The following is a 23,529-nucleotide window of genomic DNA, read 5'->3' as shown; positions in this document are numbered from 1 at the left end:
ACAATAGCTCCATGAGTGAAGGGTACATATTGTTATCTCTGTTTTTTCAGATGAGTAAACTGAGGCTTAGAGGGGTTGGACTTGCTGAAGGTTACATAGCAAGTGGGTAGCTAGGTGGAGCTAGGACCCAGCTTTGTTTGCCTCCTTTTCTGGTGCTTTTCTCACAATGCTAGAATCTTACTTCCGTCAGCACCAAGCACAGTGCCTTGCACAGTGTAGGGTCTTAAGCGTTTGTTGCATGAATGAATCAATGAATGGATGGATGAGAGGCATTGTAGGATAATGCAAAGAGGCCTGCATTCGGAATTGGAGAATCTAGGCTTCAGTCCTAGCTGGGATGTTACTACCTGTGTGACCTTGGGGCATTCAGTTCCCCTTTCTGTGTCTTTGTTGCCTCATTTGTAAATTTCAGGTTTGGGATTATATGATTCTTAAGGTTCCCATCAATGAATGAATATCGTTTGGTTGGTAGAGCATGGTAAAGTAACACTTTTGTTCTCAACCTTGTCCTTCATCCATTCTCTTCCTGCTCTAGGTTGTGCCTGGGACAGCTACCTTTCTCTATTCCCCCAGCTCTTCCCTTCCCTTCTTCTATCCCTCCCTCCCCAAAGGGATCCAAATTCAACATGTTCTGAAGTTCCAATAACAGACCTAAACTCTCCCCTCTGAGGGCAGTCAGTCCCAGGAACCAAATTTGGCCTTCCTCTGAGGCGACGACATTATTTTCTTGCAAATCTGTTTTAAATAAACCACATTTTCATCATCTTGAGCAGTAATCCCAAGTATTAGAAGAATATTGTGAAATGTCAGTCCTTTCTGGAGGAATCTCGGCAGCATGTTTTAATGTTCAGCATCACATATGGGGACAATAAATACTGGAAATATGTGGAGCAGAACAGGATGGGAGTGTGTTTGGCTCTCTGTAGCGCTTCCCGTTGCCCTGGTGCCTGATTTTTACATCACAATAAATTAGACATTGATGGGAGAGTGGCAGAGCTTCCACCATGTGCTTCAGACAGATTCTATTGAACCTCTTTGGAGGAGAGAAAGATGAGGGGTCATCGAATCAGAAATTTTCAGAGCTGGAGAAGGGCCTTAAAGATCATCTATTTCAACTTGTTCAGGGTCATACATGTTAGCAGCAGGTTTCGAACCCAGGTTTTCTAACTCCCATCATCAGCCTGTTTTAACTTATTGAGGTAGGAGCTGGAGATCCATCAGAAGCAGGGATGAATACTGAGAAAGGATATTTAGCTGAGGGCTCCTCCAAGCACAGAGATCATAAAGGTTGGGCAGTACTGCAGAAAGAACACTGGACTTGCATTGGGAGAACCAGGTTTGAGTGCATGATAGACTCATTTTATGACCTTGGGTGATTTAATTTTCCAAACCTCAGTTTCCCCATCTGTAAAGTGGGGACAATAATACTTATATTATCTTGTATGATTGGGAAAATATAATGAAATAATGTAGGAAGAGTACTTTGTAATTGTAAAGTGTTATACAAATTATTACTATTTTGTGTGTGATGAGGAGGCAGAATCTCACAAGCAGGGCCAGTCCTTAACACATTTGTGCAGTTTGGTGTCTGCCTTCGGTGCTTCTGTCTCAGAGAGGTAACTAGCATGGGCAGATGAGCATCCAGGGAAGCTCCCTTCTTCCCTGCGATAACCAAGTGCCCCTTGTCTTCCTTCTTAGTCCTTGGCCAGCCCCTGCTTCTGCTCAGTGCCACCGTGTCCTGGGCCACCACCCCTATCGCTGTGAGGACCCTCTCCTGGGCTCTTCCTTCCCTACCAACCTCTGTGGAGGTGAAAGTGGGACACTCTGGGAAATGGCCACTCCCAGCATGAGGGTACCTATTTTTACCCTGTTGCCCCTCATTCCTCAACCCAACTGGATCATGGGATCATAGGTTTACAGCTGGAAGGGACTTCAGAGGCCACCTAATACCAAGTTCACTCCCACTCATTTTAAAGACAAAATGAAGTCTGAAGAGACTAAGTGTCACTCAGGTCAGTCAGGTTGTACTAGAGGCAGGATTTGAATCTAGGCCCTCTGATAGCAGAGCCAGTGCTCTTTCCATTGTACTGTAAAAATTCTGGATACAGCTCCAGTACTAGAGTCAGAAAGACCTGAGTTCAAATCCAGACTCAGACACTTAGTAGCTGTGTGACCCTGGGCAAGTCACTTAACCCCTGTTTGCCTCAGTTTCCTCATCTGTAAAATGGGGGTAATAATAGCACCTATCTCCCAGAGTTGTGAGGATCAACTAAAATGCTTAACACGGTGCCTGACACATCATTAGCACTATATAAATTAGCTATTAATATGTATGTATAAACTATATAATTTTTTTTTGTTGTTATTCAGTCATTTTTTTTTAGTCATATCCAGCTCTCCATAACTCTGTTAGGGGTTTTCTTGGCAAAGATATTGGAATGGTTTGCCATTTCCTTCTCCACCTCATTTTATAGATAAGGAAACTGAGGCAAACAGGGTTAAGTGACTTGCCCAGGGTCACCCAGCTACTAAGTGAGGCTGGATTTGAACTCAGGAAGATGAGCTTCCTAACTTCGGGTCCAGTATTCTATCTACTATGCTACCTAGCTGCCCCTTTAAGTTAACTATTAATAGCTCTGCTTCCCTTTACCACACCCTTTCCCTCACTTCAGCTCATGCTACCCAGCTTAGTAGGAAAGGGATCTGATAATAATGGTATTGAAATAAATGATCTCTAAGGTCCTTTCTAGCTCTAAACCCAGGATGTTACGATAAATTCATTCACAATGAAATGTTATGGACTTCCCAGTGGCATTTGCATTTTAAAATAGGCTGGGCAAGGCAGGTTATACCTAACCCAAAATAATGAACCATAGTGATGGTATTTCAGATACTTTTATAAATTTTATTTTTATTCTGAACTAAGCGAACACCAAAATAAAATGAACATTTTCACACACATAGTGGAACAGAAAGAGTATTGTACACAAAATTATGTCTCCATTTTGTTAGTGTGCTTTTCTTTTAGCATATGTGATTACTTTGACCTGTGGCTTTCACAGCTATCCTGTTTGTTCCAATGTAAGCAAATTGGGGAGGAATTGAAGGGACAAGACAGCTTTCCCATGACTCCTCAGTCTCTAGGTCACCATCTACTCTATAGTCAACCCTTTTGGTGAGAGAAGCTTGGACCCACATTGTGTGGAAGTGAAAAGTATGTCATGGGCCATGTGATCTGGTCTAGAGTAGGACCCACAGGGTCCACTTCTGTTATGATCATCCTGTTTGGCCTGTGATAGAAACTGAACAGAAGATGGGACTACACAGGGCCCACCAGGGTTAGAGAGGATTAGCCATATGGTGGACTAGAATGAGGAATGGCAACTCTGAGCAGGCTCCGTGGGAAGGTCCCTATACACCAATTTAAACTTCCTGCATCATCAATCTCCTCTTAACCCAAAACCCACAGCTACAAGCAACAAGCTCTCAAGGACCTGTTTTGCTGTGCGCGAAAGGAAGATAGTCTCAATATGCCAGTATGGTCCCTAACTCTAACGGCAGTTCACTTCCTTCCTTCCAAGGGCTTGACCCTGCAGTTAGCCAGCTCAACAATCCACCATTTTCCAACCTGGAATCTCTTTGTCCCTTTACCCTGCTGCCCCTTTCTTGCCAGTATGAAGTAGTAAAACATTTGTCTTCAGTACACGTCTTCCCATCTGTCTCATCTTTCCCTTTCGGTATGGTCCAGCTTTACCCTACGGGCAGTTAGCTGGTGCAGGGGATAGAGTGCAGGGCCGATAGTCAGGAAGACTCATTTTCCTGAATTCAAATTTGGCCTCAGACACTTACTAGCTATATGTGTGTGTGTGTGTGTGTGTGTGTGTGTGTGTGTGTGTGTGTGTGTGTGTGTGCATGTGTGTGTGTGCGTATACATATACACACAGATATATATATATAATCAGTAAGGTTACAGATTCACTGGCCCATTGAAATGGTCTACAAAGACCAGTGAATTGTAATGTCTCCACTAAATGCAAAGCAAAAGGAAATGGGCTTTACCTGCAGCAGGAGGGATTTAAGGTACGTAGAAAGCATGACCAACTCCCTTAATACAGAGGCTGTGAGACTCTTACTTATTTGAGGATGTTTAACTCTTCTCTGTGGAGGTGAGAATAAGTTGGATGACTGACCCTTTGAAGTCCTATCCTGATATGGGAGAGACCTCAGCTTAACCCCTGAGGACTAGCTGCCTTGTGCATGTGGATACACTCTCTCATTCTCCCTCACATACACATACACACACACACACACACACACACACACACACACACACACACACAGAGCTTGGTTTGGAAGAGGGTAGGGGACAGCTAGGTGGTGCAGTGGACAAAGTATTCACCTGGAGTTCAAATCTGGAGAACCTGAGTTCAAATCCAACCTCAGACATTTATTAGCTGTGTGACCCTGGGCAAGTCACTTATCCCTGTTTGCTTCAGTTTCCTCATCTGTGAAATGAAGATGTTGAACTAGGTTGTCTCTATAGCTCAGTTCTAATAGTGTGTGTTCCATTTGGACCTGTCCTCCCAGATTTTTGAAGAGTTACCAACAGCTTTTGGTTCTTTACATATAAATTACAATACTCCAGCGGGCATGTGATCTCATTAAAGTGGGTATTCCTTCCAACAATTCAGACTAAAACCCATGTATGCCTTCCCATTTTATGTAATTCCTTTCTGTTTCCTCCATCAATTCTACCCCATCTCCATACTTGTCCCAGCAGATGACCTGGGTTTGGGCTTATCTGAGTTTGAGCCCATCCATTGTGATGTCCTTCTCTCCCTTTCTCCATATATCCAAACCTCTATTTACCTCTGCCCACCTCTCCTCCTTTGCTCCAATCTCAGATGATGAGTTGATTCTTTTCCCTGCTAAGCATAGCCCTCTACTTGTGCCCTTGATTCTACCATTTCCCATCTCCTCAGCAGAGAATGCTGATCAACATTCTTTGTCTCTCTGTTTCTATCTCTGTGTCTATGTCTGTGTCTGTCTGTCTCTCTGTCTCTGTCTCTCTTCATCTTTATCTATTGGTTCTTTTCTCAGTGCCTATAAATATGTTCTGATTCCCCTGCCCCTATTAAAAATATTTTCTTTTATTTGGCCAGCTCCTCAAGCTATTAATCTATATTCTTCCTATCTACTGTTAAACACCGAGAAAGAGTAGTTTCATTGGCTACCTTTACTTTCTCACCATCCATTCACAGGATTCTGTCCTGGGACCTCTTCTCTTCTCCCTCCATTACTATTTCACTTGGTTTGGTAATCTCATCAGCTCTGTGATGATGGTGCTCAAATCTATCTATCTTGCCCTAACCTCTCTGTTGATCTCTAATCTCTCATTCCCAACTGCCTTTCAGACATCTCAAACTGGATGTCCTTTAAATATCTTAAACTCAATATGTCTAAAACTGAACTTGATGTTTTTTTTCTCCCAAACCCTCCTCTCTTCTTAGCTTCCCTCTGGCCCTCTAGGGCACACCATCTTTCTGATCACACGGGCTCACCATTTAGGCACCATCTTTTACTCACAGCCCCACCTCCATATCCTATCTGTTGCTAGTGCCTGTGAATTCTGCCTTCCTAACATCTCTCCCTTACTCTCCCTTCCTCCTCTGACAATACCACCACCTTGGTATAGGCCCTCATCAAACTCATATCTGGATTAGTGAAATAGATTGCTGGTTGGTTTCCTTGTGTTTAAATCTCTCCTCACTCTAATCCAATGTTCACAGCTGCCAAAGTGATGCTTAAAGCATAGGTCTATAAACTGCAGTGGCTCCCTCTTACCTCTGGGATCAAATATAATCTCTGGCATTCAAAGCCTTTTATAACTTGCTGCCTGCCACTTTTCCAATATTTCTTATGCCTTGTATCCTTCCGTGTGCTCTGTGATCCAGTGACGCTGGCCGCCTTGCTATTCCTCATACAAGAGACTCTATCTCCCAACTCTAGGCATTTTTACTGGCTGTTACCCCTGCCTGGAATGTTTTTCCTCATCTACAGCTCCTGGCTTCCATGGCTTCCTTCAAGTTCCAGGTAAAATCCCACTTTCTACGGGAAGCCTTTCCCAAATCCTCTTAATTCTAGTACCTTTCCTGTGTTAATTATCCCTAAACTATACTCTATATAGCATGATTGTACACATATTTGTTTGTATACTTATACAACATGCTTGTTTGCATGCTTTCTCCCCATTAGGCAGTCAGCTCTTTGGCAGCTGAGACTGTCTTTCACCTTTTTATTTCCAGCATTTAGCATAGGGGCTGGCACATAGGAGATGCTTAATAATGTTTATTGATTGATTCCGAGATCTGACCTCTGGCCCCACTACTCTACTGAAACATTTCTCTCAAAAGTTTCCAATACTCTTTTTTTTTTGGGGGGGGTGAGGCAATTGGGGTTAAGTGACTTGCCCAGAGTCACACAGCTAGTGAGTGGTATGTGTCTGAGGCCAGATTTGAACTCAGGTCCACCTGACTGCAGGGCCCATGCTCTCTATACACTGTGACACCTAGCTGCCTCCTTCCAATCCTCTTGACTGCTAAACCAAACGACCTTTTCTCAGTCCTCCTCTTTCTTGACCTTTCTGTAGTATTTAGCCCTATCAACCACCTTGGTTTTCTAGATACTCTCCTGAGGCTTCAGTGATACTGCTTTATCGTCTACCCTTTCTCTTCTCTATCCAAATGTTCCTTGTGGGTTTCTTTCATTAGTTCACTGTCCTCTTTCTGCCTCCCAAGTGCCTCCCAAGTCTCCAAAAGCTCTGTCCAAGGCTCTCTTTTTTTTCGTTTCTACCTACACGTTCTCTCTTTCCAATAGCATCTGCTCCATTTCTTCAGCTACTACCTTCATGAAGATGACTTGTAAATGTATCTGTTCCATCTTAATCTCCCCAATGAGCTCTAGTCCATTATGCCCAAAGGACTACCACACATCTCTTCCTGACTCTCTCCCTGGCACCTTGAACCCAATATGTCCAAAATTTAACTCTTCCTCTCCTCAGTCTGTCCCTCTTCTCACCTTCCCTGTTTAAAAAAATGGCACAGTTAACATCTTCCCAGTCCCCCAGGCTTGAGGACTTGGATTCATCTTTCTTCTTGTCGCACTCCACATCCAATTAATCACCTCATCTTGTCAGTTATAACTCCACAATCTTTCCCTGATCTGATTTCATCTTTTCACCCTCACTGCTATCATCCTTGTCTAGGCCTTCATCCCTTCTTAATTATTATAATAGTCTAGCTGGTCTCCCTCCTCCAGGGTCTCCCCTCTCAATTCATATTTATATAGTGAACAAAATAAAGTTACCTGGGTTAGCTAGTTTGTTAAAAAAAAAACAAAAACAAAACCTTCCATGGCTTTCTATTTCCCATAGAATCAAATAAAATTCTTTAATCCCACGTGGTAGAGGTTGAATTGGACCATAGGGGCCATCTTGAGAACGTGTGTGTACATAGCTCCCCTGGAATGGCCTCTATAGAACAATTAACCTCCATTACACTGGCCTTTCAAGACTTTACAAACTGGATCCAACCTATCTTTCCAGTGTCTTTGTACTTCACATCCCTTCATATGTTCTTTGTTTCTGCCAAATTGACATACTGGCCTTGACATACCAGTTCTAGCTTCCATTCCCAGGCTTTCCCTCTTGTCTGGAATGTATGCCCTCATTACCTCTGCGAGTTAAATGCTCCTCTTCCTTCCAGGCGCAGTTCATCCTACTCAACCAGCCTTACCTGATCCCAGCTGAAAGTGATCTCTCCTTCCTCAACTTTTCCTACATCCTGTTGTATGGCTCTCTCCCTGTCCCCTATCATATTTGATGTTCTCTAATAGGTATTACTGTACATGTTTTACCTCCCCTAGTAGATGGTAAGTTTCTTGAGGGCAAGGGCTGTGTGTTCTTTTGCAATTTTGTATCCTAAGTGTTTTGCACCCACTCCAAAATCATTGCTCTCCTTTAATGCTAGTTTCTTCCCTCTGTTGATTATCTCTAATTTGTCCTGTCCTTGTTTTGTTTGTACATAGTTGTTTGCATGTTGTCTCTACCATTAAAATGTGAGTACCTTGAGAGCAAGGACTCCCTGCTCCACCTTATCTTTATATTCCTAGCACTTAGTGGATAAATACTTGCTGACTGACAGTAATCCAAAGTACCTAGGATCTTAATGAAGTGGGTATTTTCTCCAGTGATCGCTATCACAACTCATCCATGCCTGCCCATCCTGTGTGACTCTTGTCCATATCCTTTCATACATTTTCCACTGGAGGTCCATGAGACACGCTGGGGGCTTTCCCAAAATAATTCTGGCCTTGTTAGTTTACCAATGGGGCATGCAGGCTCTCCATTGGCTGCCCCTCATGTTTTTGCAACTCATGTCTTTGCTATCATCTTTTATACAGCCTCTCTTGTAATTCCTTGTTCATAATGTGGTAGAGCATATTCACACCTGCCTGATGGATGCCTTGGCCTTTGCTTTTTGGTGATTCTCAATTTTTGCCTCAACGGAGTCTGTGGTTGGTGGCCATACAATGTGTCTAAAGAATCACAGTGTTTAAAAAAAAAGTTGGATCTCCAAAGGCCTCATGATGGAACATGCTATGTACATCCAAAGAAAGAACTATGGAGTTTGAATGCAGATCGAAGCATACTATTTGCTATTTTTTTTTTTTGCTTCTGTTGTGTTTTGTTTCTTTTAGTGGTTCTTCCTATTGGTTCTAATTCTTATTTACAACATCACTAATGTGAAAATATGTTTAATAGGAGTGTATATGTATAGCCTATATCAGATTGTGCGCCATCTTGGGGAGGGAGGTGGGGAGAGAGGGAGAGAAAAATTGAAAACTCAAAAGCTTATGGAAGTGATTGTTGATAAATCAAAATAAATGAATAAAAAAGTTGGATTTTTGTTTCAGAGAGAAGCTTGAAACCATTAAAAGCATGGCACAGTTTCTCAATGGAAATCCAGCTCATTTTCCTTTTCCTGATCATTTCTGGACTCAGCTCATTGTCTGTTTGCAGGGTGCTGATGGACAAGCTCCGTGATGTATCTGTCCAATTGGAACAATGTGGTACACTGGAAAGAACGCTGGCTCCAGACTCAGAGGCCAGGCTTCAAATCTCACTTCCGGTTTGAACAAGTCTCTTAACCCCCATAGGCCTCAGTTTCCTCATTGGTAAACTGAGGAGTTTGGACCATGACCTCTAGCTGTAAATCTACAACCCTAAAACCTCCATGTTATGGTCTGGCCAATACGCATCCTTCATGGACTTATTACCGTTTTTTTCTGTATATATTATTAGGCCAAACTATTGAGAGATAGCAGCACTTAATGTTGCACATTTGTCGTTGTTGTTTGGTTGTTTCTGTTATGTCAGACTTTTCATGACCCCAGTTTTGGGGTTTTCTTGGCAAAGATACTGGAATGGTTTGTCATTTCCTTCAGCTCATTTTACAGATGAGGAAACTGAGGCAAATGAGGTTAAGTGACTTGCCCAGGGTCACATAGCTAATAAGTATCTGAGGCCAGATTTGAATTCAAGAAGACATCCTGACTTTAGGCCCCTTGGAGCTTTCTCCACTGCACCATCCAGCTGCTCAATTTTGCATAGTAACTGCTTAATAAATACTTATTTGAGCTCAATATGCTAATAAGATAATGGGTGGTAGCAGTTTAAATGCTTCATCTTTCCCAGGTTACACATCTGTATTGTCAAGGAGACGTTCTGGTGACAATGACTCAGCCTGTGCCAATTGTACAGCAGTGGAAAGAGGCCCAAACCAGCAACAAAAAATATTCTGGGTTCTAGTTTTGGCTCTGCCACTAACTAGATGACTAACCTGGGTCAATTCTTCACTTGGCAGATGAGAACTTGGAGTGGCTACCTCTTGTTGGAGTCACCAGGATTTGGGGCCCTCCGCTGTTTAAGGAATTTCATTTTATCTGTTTACCTCGGGTTCACCACATTGGGGATGCTGTGGTTCCCTCTGGACTGACTACATCTCCTTCATCCAGGTGGTCACATTGTCTGCTTTCAACCCCACCCTACCCACTCTTGTTAGCAGTTCACTAAGGCTATGAATGAGTGAGTCATTTGTTTTTCTTACAGTTGGTTGCTTGGAATCCATCCACATGACGGTAAGTGACCTGATTCTCCCTGCCCCCCCACCCAAAACAAATCACCAGTTGTGTGGGTGGCTCTATCCACACAGTCACTTAGGAATGAAGAGTGCTGCCCATGGGTAATAAGGTTTTGGAAAATCGATTCATGCTGACCAAACTCATGAGAGACTCACTAATAAATCACGATGACAGCTTACTCATTCATCGTGGGGGATAGACTAATAAATAGCCTATATTTGTAAAATCTTTTAAGGTTTACAGAGCATTTTCCTCACAACAACCCTCTGAAGTTGGAAGTGCAAATATCCTTGCTCCTAATTAATAGATGAGGAAACTGAGGCCTGAGATGCTAAGTGGCTTGCACAGCATCATCTAGCTGGTGAGGGTTGGAGGCAGGACTCCGGGACTTCTGCTGCTGACCAGTGTGTTTATCTGTATGCCATACTATCTCTCTGTCTTTTTCTAGTGGATGTGATTCTCACATGAACCATCTGAGCCATCACTTTCTGATTGTCAAGGTACCAGGAAAAGCAAATTAAAAATGAGAAAGTTTTGAGGTGAGTATGAAATCTGAGCAATGGTAATAGAACAGCTTTGTGGGATATTTTTCCACGAGAGAGAGCTCTCTGCTAAAGAGTGACACCAACAACCAGAATACTGGTCAATCAATTGAATTCAATTGAATTCAGTTCAACTCATTTCCATTCAGTTCCATTCAGTTCAATTCAATTAATCAAACATTTATCCAATGCCTTTATGCAAGGACATTGTACTAGGTAGGCGGTGGGATCTGAAAAAGAAACAGTATCGTCCTTGCTCTGAAGAAGATTTAAGTCTATGGTTCAAGACATGCAGAGAAATGTGTAGTAGAAGGTGTATGTGATGAAGCCTGGGAAGAGATTCAAACAAAGAGGTCTAAGCAAATTTTAGAAGGGAAAGATTACATTCAACTGAGGGGATCAAGGAAGGCTTCATGGAGGAGGAGGCCCTGAACTGGACCTTAAAGGAAAAGGATTTCAACAGGCAGAAATATGGAGGGATAGTGTTCCAGCCCTAAGGAACAGCTTTCACACATGCAAGTATTACAGTTGAGGAAACTGAGGCTCAGAGGAAATTGAGGCAAATAGGAGGTTTGCCTAATGTCACAAAGCTAATGAATAGAGGAATATGAACTCAAGCCCATGTCTTTTGTAAAGCTAAAAGTGTTATACAAGTATAACACATTTTAACAATAAAGAATTGCTGTTGGGCCGGGGGGGGGTGGGGAGCCAAGGAGCAATCCTATCCATTCCCTTCTCCATAAGGGGCTCATCTGCTTTAGATTCATTAATTCAGTCTGGGCAGGGTCAATCCTGGGGGGAGCCTGGCCTCTAAAGAGAAGGAGGAGGCTCCCTTTTCTCACACTCTTTGGCTTGTCTAATCCCCAACCCTGCAGTCCTGGGAAAAATTGCTTAATACTTAGCTTTTGGCTCATGTCTGAGGGTTTCTCCAAAGGGGAGAGTAGAAAAGTATTCAATGTTAAGTCAGGTATGGGACAGGTATTTATTGCCTGCCCGCAAAACAAATTCTAAAATACACAAAAGACTTAGTGAGCACTGACAAGATTTAATCAATCGATAACTTTTAACTTAATAACTACTGTTTTGAGGTGCAGGGAGATTCAGACTTAAACCTTATCAGAACAATAAAGCAGTTTTCAGGATGGCTATATAGGAATTTGACATTTTACCTCAGTTCCACACTGTTTCTCTCATGGTATGTATGTTCTGGTAAGGCAGGCCAGAATGTGAGTTCCTCCTCTTCTGGGTGGGGGTCTGTTCCAAGACTGCTAGAGTAGTTACCAGGGATTTCTCCCCCTCCTTCTAGTCAGCTTTGACCAAAGAACCCAGGGCCATTGAACTTTTTAAACTTACAAGGTAGCCTCTAAGCCTGGATGTGGTCATCTTGGGATAGATAATCTTTACCAAGGATCAGGAAAGAATAACACAGTCTGAGACCTAGGATCAGGATACACCTAGTCAGGATGTAGGTAGGCTTTAGCTGCTATATCCTTACGGTTGTATGGTAGTCTGAGATAAGGTGAGTGGGTCCTTCCTCTCCCTCTCATAGGAAGTGACTAGGAAAAAATCCTGATACAACCTGCTGCTAGAAACAGAAGAAATTCTTAAGAGTGGGGTCACTACCTTTTAAAGATGGGATATCTAGGTGGCATAGTAAATAGAGTACTAGGCCTTGGGGCAGCTAGGTGGCAGCAGTAGATAGAGCTCCAGCCTCAGAGTCAGGAGGACCTGAGTTCAAATCCAGCCTCAAGACACTTGACAGTTATGAACTATGTGACCCTGGACAAGTCACTTAACCCCGATTGCCTCACCAAAAAGCAAAAATCCAACCCCCTCCCCACAAAAAAATAGAGTACTAGGCCTAGAGTCAGAGTTAATATTCAGCCTCAAATACTTACTGGCTATGTGACCCTGGGTGCGAGTCACTTAACCTCTGTTTACCTCAGTTTCCTCATCTGTGAAATGGGGATAATAATAGCATTTAACTCTCAGAGTTCGTGTGAGGATCAAATAAGATATTAATTGTAAAGCATTTAACACAGTGCCCAGCATGTAGTAAGTGCTATATAAATGTTAGCTATTTATTATTTAAAGATCTGCTGGGACATCAGTTATTTCTGTTCAGCGGCCAATAAGGAGGTTACCCTGTGATTGCTTGCTTGATTTTTAGCTTTTACAATGAGATGGATATCACAAGAACAGATGTACCAGCAGCCTGCCCCCAAACTGCATAGCTCATTCTCACGATAGCACCTTGTGCCCTGAGGAGAATGGGCTCAACCTTGAAGCAGTTGCTAAAAAGCATTTGTTTCACCGAGTTCACTTCTGAATTCAGCATGGCCCATGGATGAGGGGGTGTTTTTGCCTGTGAGCCACTTCTGTGCTGTGTCAAACAGATTTCTCTGGGTTCTGCTCCTTGCTGGGCTCATCTGTTGGAAAAATCGGTCATGACTTCAGCTTCCAGACCCTTTGCAGCCCACTTTTCCAATCTTTCAAAGCTGACGAGGTCACAGCCCAGTTCAATATTTCTTCACCTTCACTAAGAGCGGAAAACCTCTGGTTTCCTTATTTGCAAAATGGAGATAACAGGCCTTGCACCACCCCAAAATGTTGTTTAAATGGTAAATGCTTTATATGCCTCAAAGCACCATATCAGTATAATTTGTTATTCTTACTTTTCTGACTCCCAGTACAGCATTTTTTTCTACAACAGTGAGCTGGAGGCACCTGAATATCATCAACAAGATGCTTAGGGCTGGAAACTCCTGCAGATTGCGAATGGTTTCTGTTACCTGTTCATTTTTGTTAGTGTCAATTTCAGAGGGTGGCATTTTGTGACAGAACCACAGAATGTCAGAGCTAGAAGGGACCTGAAATAAGCTGGTCTGAATTCTACAGATGAAGAAAATGAGGTACACAGAGGTGAGTGACTTGCTTAAGGTCATACATCAAGTTAGTGACAGAATTGGGTGGGCAGTTCCCTGTGCACTGATTTTACCTCCTTTGTCCAGTGGTCATAATCATCTGCTTTTATCCCCAGCCCACCTCCAGCAGCAGCTCAGGAAGGCATGTGGAAGTGAGTCATCTGTTTTCATCACAGTTAGTTAGCTTGCATCTGTCGGCGTGATGTGTAGAAATGACCTGATCCCCCCCACCAAACAAACCACCAGTCATGTGGGTGGCTATATTCACACAGTCAATTCAGTTTCATCGGGGAACAAGGAAGTCCTACTCTTCGAGCCACAGAGAGGAGCTAGCCTCTGGCCTCAGTTCAGTGCACAGCTATGTTGCCCTACATGTGGTAGGATTTGAGGGGGTCTGTGGAGATCTGGGATGCAATTAACCCCACCTATGGCAAGCATGTCTGCTCAGATCATGGGGGCTATAGCATCATCACCACCATCACCATCATCAAATATTTATTGAGAACATACTGTGACAGAAGCTATGGACAAAAGGAAGTAAAAGATACACAAATAAGAGAAGACTTTTTAAAAAATATGTAAGATATGTGCTTTTATTGGACTCTGAGTCCAGTGCCCGATCCACTATATCACACTGACTCTTGCCACACTTTCTGTGTGCAGTGGTGAGCCATTGGAAGTTTTTGAGCAGGTTATTGACAAGGAAGGGGTTGTTTTAGGTAATGACTAATTGAATTTGCTAGTGGTGTCCAGAATGAAGTGGATGGAGGCAGATACCAGAGATAGGGAGGCCCGTAGGAGATAGATTCCTCCCTCCCCCCCCCCCTCCCTCCCCTCCCTCCTCCCTCCCCTCCTCCCTCCCCTCCCCTCCTCCCTCCCCCCCCTTCCCCTCCCCTCCCCTCCCCTCCCTCCTCCCTCCCTCCCTTCCCCTCCCTTCCCTTCCTTCCCTTCCCTTCCCTTCCCTTCCCTTCCCTTCCCTTCCCTTCCCTTCATTTTCTCTGCCCTCTGTCCACATAGGGAATCATACCCTTACCTGCGAATGCCCTGCCCAAAGGAATAAAAGTTTTAATCACTGAAACTTCTTAAGATATCTTAGGGTTTGCAGGCTAGATTTCTTTTCTAAGAACCATGCCTTTAAACCCAAATCACTCTGGCTCTCATTGATTGGCCAACAATAGGTCCAAGCCCAAGCCTTACTTGGGCATTGTTTGGCCTATGATGGCTCAGAGTGAGTGTAAATAGCAATTGTTTCTGCTTTAGCCAGAAATTCTGAGGGTCTTCCTCTCCTAGATTGATTTTTTTTTTGGACTAGGTAAAAGAAGTCATTCTTTACCCCATTTCTTACCTAGCCTTAATCATTGAATGAGCATCATCTCAGTCAAAGTGAGAACTCAGAAAGACCTTAGCTTAAAAAGGCCAAGGTCTCCCACTGCATCCTGGGGCCTTCTCTAGTCGTCCTGATCTGCATCTTGCCACTGAACCCAGAGGAGGAGAGAGTGAGGCTTTGAACAGCCCTCCTTCACTTAAATCCAATTCACTTTCAAGTCATGGCATCACCTTCCTGATGTCATCGTCCTCTTTGAGAACGAAGGACAAAAAAACAAGGTGCAGAAGAAGGTGGTGGCAGTGGGGATGGAGTGAAGGGCAAGATGCTAGAGAAGCTACCAAAAAAATAGGAAGCATCAGGACTGAATCAATTGACTGCATCTCAGGGCTGGGGGAGCAGGAGAACAAAGGATGCCTGAGCTTCTGTGCTGAGACGTATGGGAGGATGATGGGATCTCTCACAGACATACAGAAATCTGGAGGGTTACTAGCTTTGGGAATGATCTTGGTCTTAAACAGGTTGAATTTAAGATGACATTCAACTGGAAATGTTCAACAGGCAGCTGAAGATAAAAGACTGAAGTTCTGAGAAGAGGTGAGGGCAAGGAAATATAAATTTGAGATTTATCTACATAAATGAAATAGTGGAGACAATAAGAATGCACAAGTACTCCAAGAAAGAGAAGAGCCCTTGCTCTTCTGAGCATTTGAGAGTGGGAAGACGTGGGGTATAGGGGATGAATAAGAAAGAATGGGCAGCATGGGAGGTCAGGAAAAGAAACTAAACCCACCTTTGTTGAGTCTTGCCTTTTAAATAGTCAGCAGTCTTAAATAAGTTTGGAGAAGAAGGCTGAGCAATGGCTATTGGGCAGGAGTCCTACGTTTTTGGCCATGGCCAATGTGTGGATTGATTTTGAGTGAATATGTGTATTTGTTACAAGGGTTTTCTTTTTTTCATTTCTCTTTTAAATGAGGAGATTTGGGTAAGGGAGAGAGGGAGGGTGATGTTAAAAAAAAAAGAAGAGCGTCACCAAAACATTTCAAAGAAAATGCACATTAGAGAACAATAGAAGGTTAGTAAGGAAACATAGATAAGCTGGACAGCTTTGAAAGTATCACGATGAATTTATTATATTCCTTAAAAGAAAAAAAGCGAGCTGTGTGTCAAAGATATTTGCAGATTCATGTGTCTTTTTTTTTTTCCAGTTCTCCTCTCCTCTCCTACCCAGCCCAGCCCAGCCCACACATGCCATTTTTATTTCTGGTGATAGCAGCTTAACATGAACAGCAAGAGTAGACTTGAAGGAGAAAAGAAGTTTCCAAAGAAAGGGTTTGTACCGGGGAGCTGGATGTTTGGGGCAGGTGGGAGGGCAGTCCCACCAGTTTTGCCTTGGTGATAATGGCAGTATTTGGGATTGATTGTGTGTGTGTGTGTGTGTGTGTGTGTGTGTGTGTGTGTGTGTGTGTGTGTGTGTGTAGGGTATATAAGCCTCAGGTCTTTTTAAATGCTTCCTTTGTACAGTCAGCTCCTCCCATTGGCCACTGCCTCCCCACCAACAGCATAGAGGGAATCTCTCAATTCAATACAATGTGATTCTGTTCAGCTCAGTTCGATTTAATTCAGTTCAGTTCAGTTCAACAGGCATCCATTATTATGTCCCAGGCACTATGCTATGCTAAGTAAAAAGACAAATAAGACAGTCCCTTGTCTTCAAAGAGCTTATATTATACTCGAAGCTTAGGGCTTAGGGTGTTTGCTCTGATTCATACACCTTACAGATATGCTCGCTTCTCTCTAATCCCTTCACCCAAACTGTATGCTACGGTGCCTGAAATTTCCACCACAAAAGTTACTGCTTGAGGGCCTTCTGGAGACATGTACTTTCTAAATGGGTTGAGGTATGCCATAACCTAAGGAGGGCAACATTTTAACCAGCTAACAAGGTAGCAAAGATTAATTTGCCTGGCTATATTAGGTCATTTCTACCCCTTTTTACCTAATAGAAAATAGGATCCTAAGAAATGATATGTAAGTATAGTCAGGGTTAGCAAAGAAGAGAGGACTTTGCAATATCTTTTTAACAAAAAAAAAATTCCAGGCTCTTCATGAGAGAAAGGGTAATATTCTATGTATTGAGAAAACTATACAACAAAAACTATCCTGAATTCAGTAACACTTTTAAATGATTTTGTATATTGTTCATCATAATGGCACCAACATGCATTAGAAAAAAGTCTTACTTCTATGTGTGAGGCATACTGTTTAGTCTACAGAAGATATGTTTATTTATGGATTTGGGTACAGATCCATGAACCCCTTATGATAACTCCATGTGGTATACATGTTGGGAGCAGCTGACTAATCCAGAGGGTGAGGTACTTACCAGGGCCAGGATTTGGCAGCACTGTGGGGGTTCCTGGGCAGAAGGGGGGTGCTCTAAAGGTACCTAGGAGGAGCTCAGAGAAGGGGTGTGTGTGTGTGTGTGGGGAGTTGAATGGGAAAGGAGGACACAAAAGGAATCACAGATTTAAAGGTTTGGAAGAGGCCTTAGGAGTTATCCACTTCTGACTAAAGCCTGAGTCTCCTCTACAAGGAAGATGCAGAGACAACAAAGACAAGCCTTATCTAGTTGCTGTGGCCAGGAGTATCCACCTGTCTCTGCATTTAAGAACTGGAAAAGTCAAGGCTTCCCTCCAAGGATCTAAAATGGTGATTTTCATGTAAAATGGTGATTTTGGAGAGTTAGAAGTAGCCTAGTTAACCCAGGTCACTGTGTACATTCCAAAAAGGGCTCATGGACCATTTGGGCTCTCCTTTTCCATAAATATGTCTTAAAAATAGAATCTGAATGTTAGGACTACAAGGGACCTTCAGAGCGATCTAATCTAACTCTTTCACATTATGGGTGGGGAAGGAAGTGATGTGCCCTACTTCGCGTAGATAGTTGTGGCAGAACTGGGAACAGAAACCAGATCTTCTGAATTCTGGTCCTCCTGTGTCTCATAGAATAGTTTCAGCTAAAAAAGAAAAAAAAAGGATTGTTTCACTGAAGCTCCCACAACTTCCTATTACGTCTAGGATAAAATACAAACTTCTCTGTTTGGCATTTAAAGCCCTTTCCAATTGACTCTAGTCTATCTCTCTAGCACATTATGCTTCTTGGTGTGCTTGACGTTGTAAACAAACTGATCTACTCACTGTTACCCATATGAAGCATTCAGTCTCCCGTCTCCAGGTTTTTGCTTAGGCCATCTTCCATGCCATGGTGTACCTCCTCCTTACCTCTACCTTGTAGAACCCCTTGCTTTCTTTGAGGCTCACTTCTCCAGATACAGGAAGCCCATCCTGATGCCTATTGTTGCTAATGCCCTCCTACCCAATCAGGAATTACCTTATTTACACTTTGGATTTGCTTCTCTGGGTTCACATTGTTTCCCACCAATAGATTATAAGTTTGTTGAGGGCAGGATTGTTTCATTTTTGTCTTTATATCCCAAATGCCTAGCATAGTGCTTGGTACCTTTGTAACACTTAATAAGGATTTGCTTAAAGAAAGAAAGAAAAAGAGAGAAACAAAGGAAGGAAAGAAAAGAAAAAAAGAAAGAAGGAAGAAAGAAAGGAAGAAAGAAAAGGAAAGAAAAGAAGGAGGGAAGGAAGGAAAGAAGGAAGGAAGTAGAACTCTGTACCTTGCTAAGGATAATGGAATTCCTTAAAAGCAGTGGGTTCTGAATCTGACAGTGCCTTGGCTTGTAATTGGATTTAAACACAAACTTTTCACTGCTGAGTTTCTTCCATTTTGTTCTGAGACAGAATCAGGGCAAACATCTGCTCCCCAAAGGAGTTTCTTAGCTTTCACTGTGAAAACCTCCCATGCAACATCTCCTCTATCAACCTCTTGGACCCACCCTATAGCATGGTAGAATAGGCAACCAAGGTGTGATTAGAGGTCTGCCAAAAGGTGACCCTACCTCCCACATTGCCCCAACTGGCCTGCCATCATGTCATCATTAGTACCTCCCTTGAACAAAAGGTATTGAATGGAAAAGAAGCACTTGAATGGTGACTCTAATGTCATCATTCCAACCCGCCAACAAGTCTTTCCCATCAGGCTGTTGTGATACAGGGAAAAAAGAATTGTACCCAGACTCAGGAAACCTGAGTTCAAGACCTGCTCCTGACCCTGAAGTTACTCTGGGGCTTTGGATCAATCATTTAACCTCTCTGAGCCTCAGGTTTCTCATCTGTGAAATGGGGATGGTAACACTACTTAGTTCCTAGAGTCTTTGGGAAGAAACATACTTTGCAAACCTTCAAATATGGTAAAATAAATAATATACCTTAAAACATGATGTAAAGTCACGATTAATCTCGCCTATCTTTTAAAATTCTCTTTGGGGATCCCTATCTCCTTACACCTAACCCATTAAAACCATGCCATTTTAGAGTGGGGAAGGAGCTAACAAATCACCTAGTTTAACCTCATTTTTCAAATGAGGAAACCGAAGCCTAGAGAACTGAAGAGGTTTGACCGAAATCACACAGCACAGCTGGGTTAAGAAACCTTGTGCTCTTTTCACTAATACTGTATTGACAAATCTTCCCAATTTGTCTTTCCAGGCCCCTAACTTACTTCCTTGATTTGGAGGGAAGGGAAAAGGATGGAGGGGTGAGTATTAATATGTGTGCTTGTGAGATTGGACAAGTGACTTAACCTCTCTGGACCTCAGTTTCCTCACCTGTAAAATGAGCAGGCTGGTCCCTAAGTTCTCTTCCATTTCTAGATCCTATGGTACCTTGTCCATAAGTGTGTGAGAGGTTAGCATAGGCTTTTCATCTGAATACTTATCTGGTCATGTCAGGAAGCTCTGAGCCTTAGCTCCTCCGGGAAGGCATCCTGGACCAAAAGTGAGTGAATGAGGACGAGCTAAGACATGGCAGAGGTCTCCCCAGAAAGTAAGAGATAAGGGTGCTGCTAGAGCTCTCGCCTCCAACAATCCAAACAGGAGATAACCCGGGCTTCCAGGCTGCTCCCATCCAAGCCCAAACAAAGCTCAGAGAAACACCAAAAAGAGAGATAAGGCAGCTCCAAAAAAGATAAGCTATGACTGCCCTGGCGGCCTTGTCATTAAGCAGGGACAGGGCCCCAGAAGGCAACCAACCAGCCATTATCAAAATGAAGGGGGAAAGTTCCTATAGCTGGCACCAAGGTAACTATAATTTTGGGCCTCTTATTGCTTGGCATTCTTTGGCAGGGGCCTCCCTGTCTGGCCATTTCTGTACCTCCTCTCTTTCTCCTCTCCCAAGGAGTTTCTCAGCCTTCCCTATGAAAACCTCTCAGGCAGCATCTTCTCCGTTGACCTCTTGGACCCACCCTATAGCATGGTAAGGTAGGCAACCAAGGTGTGACTAGGGGGGTGTCACAAGGTGACCCTACCCCCCAAAACTGTCCCTACTGATCTGCCATCATGTCACCATCAGTGCTTCCTTTGAATGAAGACATTGAAAGCTCAGGTTAAAGTACAAGTGTTTCCTGGGGGAGGAAGAGACAACACATGAATCTCTTATCAGTCATTCATAGCTTGGATCAAATTAGTTTATATACCAGGTCATGTCACCTAACAGAATACTAAGGGACTGAGACATAGATTCATAGGAAAGCTAGAAAGGGACCTTAGAGGCCATCAAATTAAGTTCCCACAAGTGGAAAGAGGGATGGATGTTTGAGTCAGAATTTCTGAACTCCATTCCCTACCACCTGTAGGACCTGGCAGAAGTCTCTTTGCTGTCCAGAGCCTCAGTTTCCTCATCTATAAAATGGGGGTAGTGAGACACACTACTATAACTCACAGAGCTGTTGTGACAGAAGCACATTGTCAACTTTAAGGTAGTCTAGAAATATGGGCTATTAATTATTGCAGGTGAAGAGACTGAGATCCGCAGAAGGGAAGTGACTTGCTTCACTAAGTTCAGTTTGTGGCAGGATCAATAACTTTTGATTGTAGGCAGAGGAGGGGAGATAGGTCAGAGGGTGCTTACTGTTGGCCTTGGTCCTATTGCACTAGAACAGATTTTTCCAAAAGAGATTGCCAACCATCCCCCTCTCTTACCACCCCGCCCCCGCCCCAGCCCCCAGACAACCCTCTTCTACAATCAATAAGCATTGATTGAGCTCCTGTTATGTACTGTAAGGCAGCTAGGAGGTACAATGAATGGAGCAATGGGCCTGGAGTCAGGAAGAACTGAGTTCAAATCTAGCCACAAATACCTACTAGCTGTGTGGCCCTGGGCAAGTCACTTAACCTCTCTTTGCCTCAGTTTCTACAGATGTAAAATGGGGATAATAACAGCACTATATATACACTTATTCCCTCCCCACAGTGTACTAGTATCTGCAGGAGACAAACACTTTGAGTGTTTGCCCTTTCTCTAGCATATAGCATCAACTCCAAGGGTGTTGAGTTAATCTAATGAAATATTCTCTCTGAAGTCCTTTCAATCTAGGACCAGAAGTGACCTCAGAGGTCATCTAGTCCAACTGCCCCCTTCCCTTCCCCAGAAAGGGTGTAGCAGGGGCAGGATTTGAACCCAGGTCTTCTGACTTCAGAACCAGTATTCATCCCACTGTTCTGTGCTACCTCTCAAATGTTCCAGCCTCTTCCACCTCTAAATCCAGAGTTCTTTCTACTATACCACCAAATAGTAAACTGTATGGCAAAGGGAAGGGGGTAGGTTGGGTCCACTGCATTTATTTGCTTCTTTTTATTAAGTGCAATTTTATGTCAGAGGTCCTGAGGTGTGTGAATGGATTTCAGGGACTCCATAAAATTGGATGAGAACAATTTCTATCTTTATTTTCACTAACCTCCCTCTGAAACTGAGCATTTTTTGCAATTGTTTAAAAAATTGCATTACTCTGAGAAGCCCATAGGCATCGCTGGACTGTCAAAGAGGTCCCTCCCTCCCTCCCTCTCTCTCTCTCTCTCTCTCTCTCTCTCTCTCTCTCTCTCTCTCTCTCTCTCTCTGTCTGTCTCTCTCTCTCTCTCTCACACACACAATTAAGAATCCCTGCTTTATTTTGAATTCTATTCAATATTTTGCAGTTTTCATGTGATGCTAGTCATGTTGACCTACTGAGTAAGTGTTTTTGCATATGTGTGCATTCATGTGTATGTGCATGCATGTGTATGTGTATGTATGTGTATGTGTGTTTGAAAGCTGACAGTCCAAATCTCTTCTTTGACAGATTAGGAAACTGAGGCCCAGAAAGATGAAAGGAACACACTTGCTCAAGCTGACATAGCCAGCTAATATGAGACCCAGAACTAGACACCAGGACTCCTGACTCACAGTTCAGTGCCCTTTCTTCTACTTTATGCTACGCACCCTCCCAGCATTGCCGCTTAATTCTCTGGGTGATTTTGGGCAAGTCCCTTCCAACTATGGGCCTCTGTTTCTTGGTCTGTGTAATGAGGACGTTGGTTCTAACGTCCCTTCTGCTCCAAAGTCCATAATCCCAATGTACTGCGGATCATGCTCTTTTCGGATTGTCCTATTGTGAAATAAATATTTTGGGGCAATTTGGCGGCAAAGATGATGAAGTTGAATCTGTGCTGGCGAATGGTCTGCTCAGCTTTACTGTTTCCTGTGGGGTTGGGATTTTTAGATGCCTATGTAATTCAAACTTGCTGTTCTCCTTTCCTGGTGGGATGGTGCTCCCGGACTTTTACTGCCTGGTGGTGGTTTGGTTTGTGTGTTTGTTTGTTTATTTCACCATTCCCAAAGCCCCAGAGACACGTTTCCTGATTGTTTTGCTTTCCTGACAACCACCCTTCCTCACTATTACTCTGGCTATTAAATTTTTTTTTAAACCATCTCAGGAGTTACACTGGGTTTTCTGAATTTGGACTAACCTTCCCAGCCTGGTATCCATGTGCCACCCCCTCCCCAACTCTGAATAGGGCCAGCTGTTTGAGGATGTAGTTGGGAAGCTTGGATTTGGAGCTCCCCCCACTTAGCCTTTCAATGCCTTTTCTCTGTTCCCCAATCCCTTCCACTTATTCAGGGCTCCTCACATTGTGCTAGTCTCCCCATGTTTCATATAACAATAACTCCCATTTACAGAGTGATTTACAGTTTACAAAGCACTTCCTTAAAAACAACCCAGTGCGATAGGGCAGGAAAGAATTTCCATTTTACCAGAAACGAACAGAATCAAGATTCAAACTCATGAATTCAAACCCACCACGTTCTTGATAGAACAGCTGCATCTCTGCATCATTCCTTATCTCTATTTCCTTGTCCTGGCCATCCCTGCAAATAATTATGTTATGAAATCACAGGTGAAATCCCTGTCCTTATCCTCCTCCTCCTCCTCCTCCTCCTCATTACTCATCTGGACCTGTGGTTTCAGAGTCTGTCCTCCCAACTCAAATTGGAAAGTTGAATCCCCTGGAAAGCAACTGCCCCAGGTTCAAGGTACACCTGGACCAATACTCCTAAAACTATAGCCCAGGATAATTTCATTAGTGTAGGAAAT

At 43.2% G+C, this 23,529-nt stretch overlaps 1 long non-coding RNA gene across 2 annotated transcripts in view; it reads left to right on the top strand.

Annotated features, from left to right (window-relative positions):
- LOC110192071 (uncharacterized) overlaps positions 1 to 22,864 on the top strand; it is a 113,524-nt gene extending 90,660 nt beyond the window's left edge. Inside the window, exons 3-8 of one of the 2 annotated variants that reach the window (XR_013482713.1) lie at positions 10,169 to 10,197; positions 10,649 to 10,739; positions 13,552 to 13,664; positions 16,199 to 16,322; positions 19,611 to 19,659; positions 22,237 to 22,864. This is a non-coding gene — a long non-coding RNA (uncharacterized LOC110192071). The remainder of the gene's footprint in view (positions 1 to 10,168; positions 10,198 to 10,648; positions 10,740 to 13,551; positions 13,665 to 16,198; positions 16,323 to 19,610; positions 19,660 to 22,236) is intronic. The other variant, XR_013482712.1, reaches the window with a different exon arrangement.
- Positions 22,865 to 23,529: the final 665 nt, after the last annotated feature.

Source organism: Phascolarctos cinereus, unplaced genomic scaffold (genome assembly GCF_003287225.1).
Source record: "Phascolarctos cinereus isolate Bilbo 61053 unplaced genomic scaffold, phaCin_HiC Scaffold_726;HRSCAF=1367, whole genome shotgun sequence".
In the NCBI taxonomy this organism is placed as follows: Eukaryota; Metazoa; Chordata; class Mammalia; order Diprotodontia; family Phascolarctidae; genus Phascolarctos; species Phascolarctos cinereus.
The sequence above is the reverse complement of the archived record's forward strand: the minus strand, read 5'-3'. Positions and strand labels throughout refer to the sequence as shown.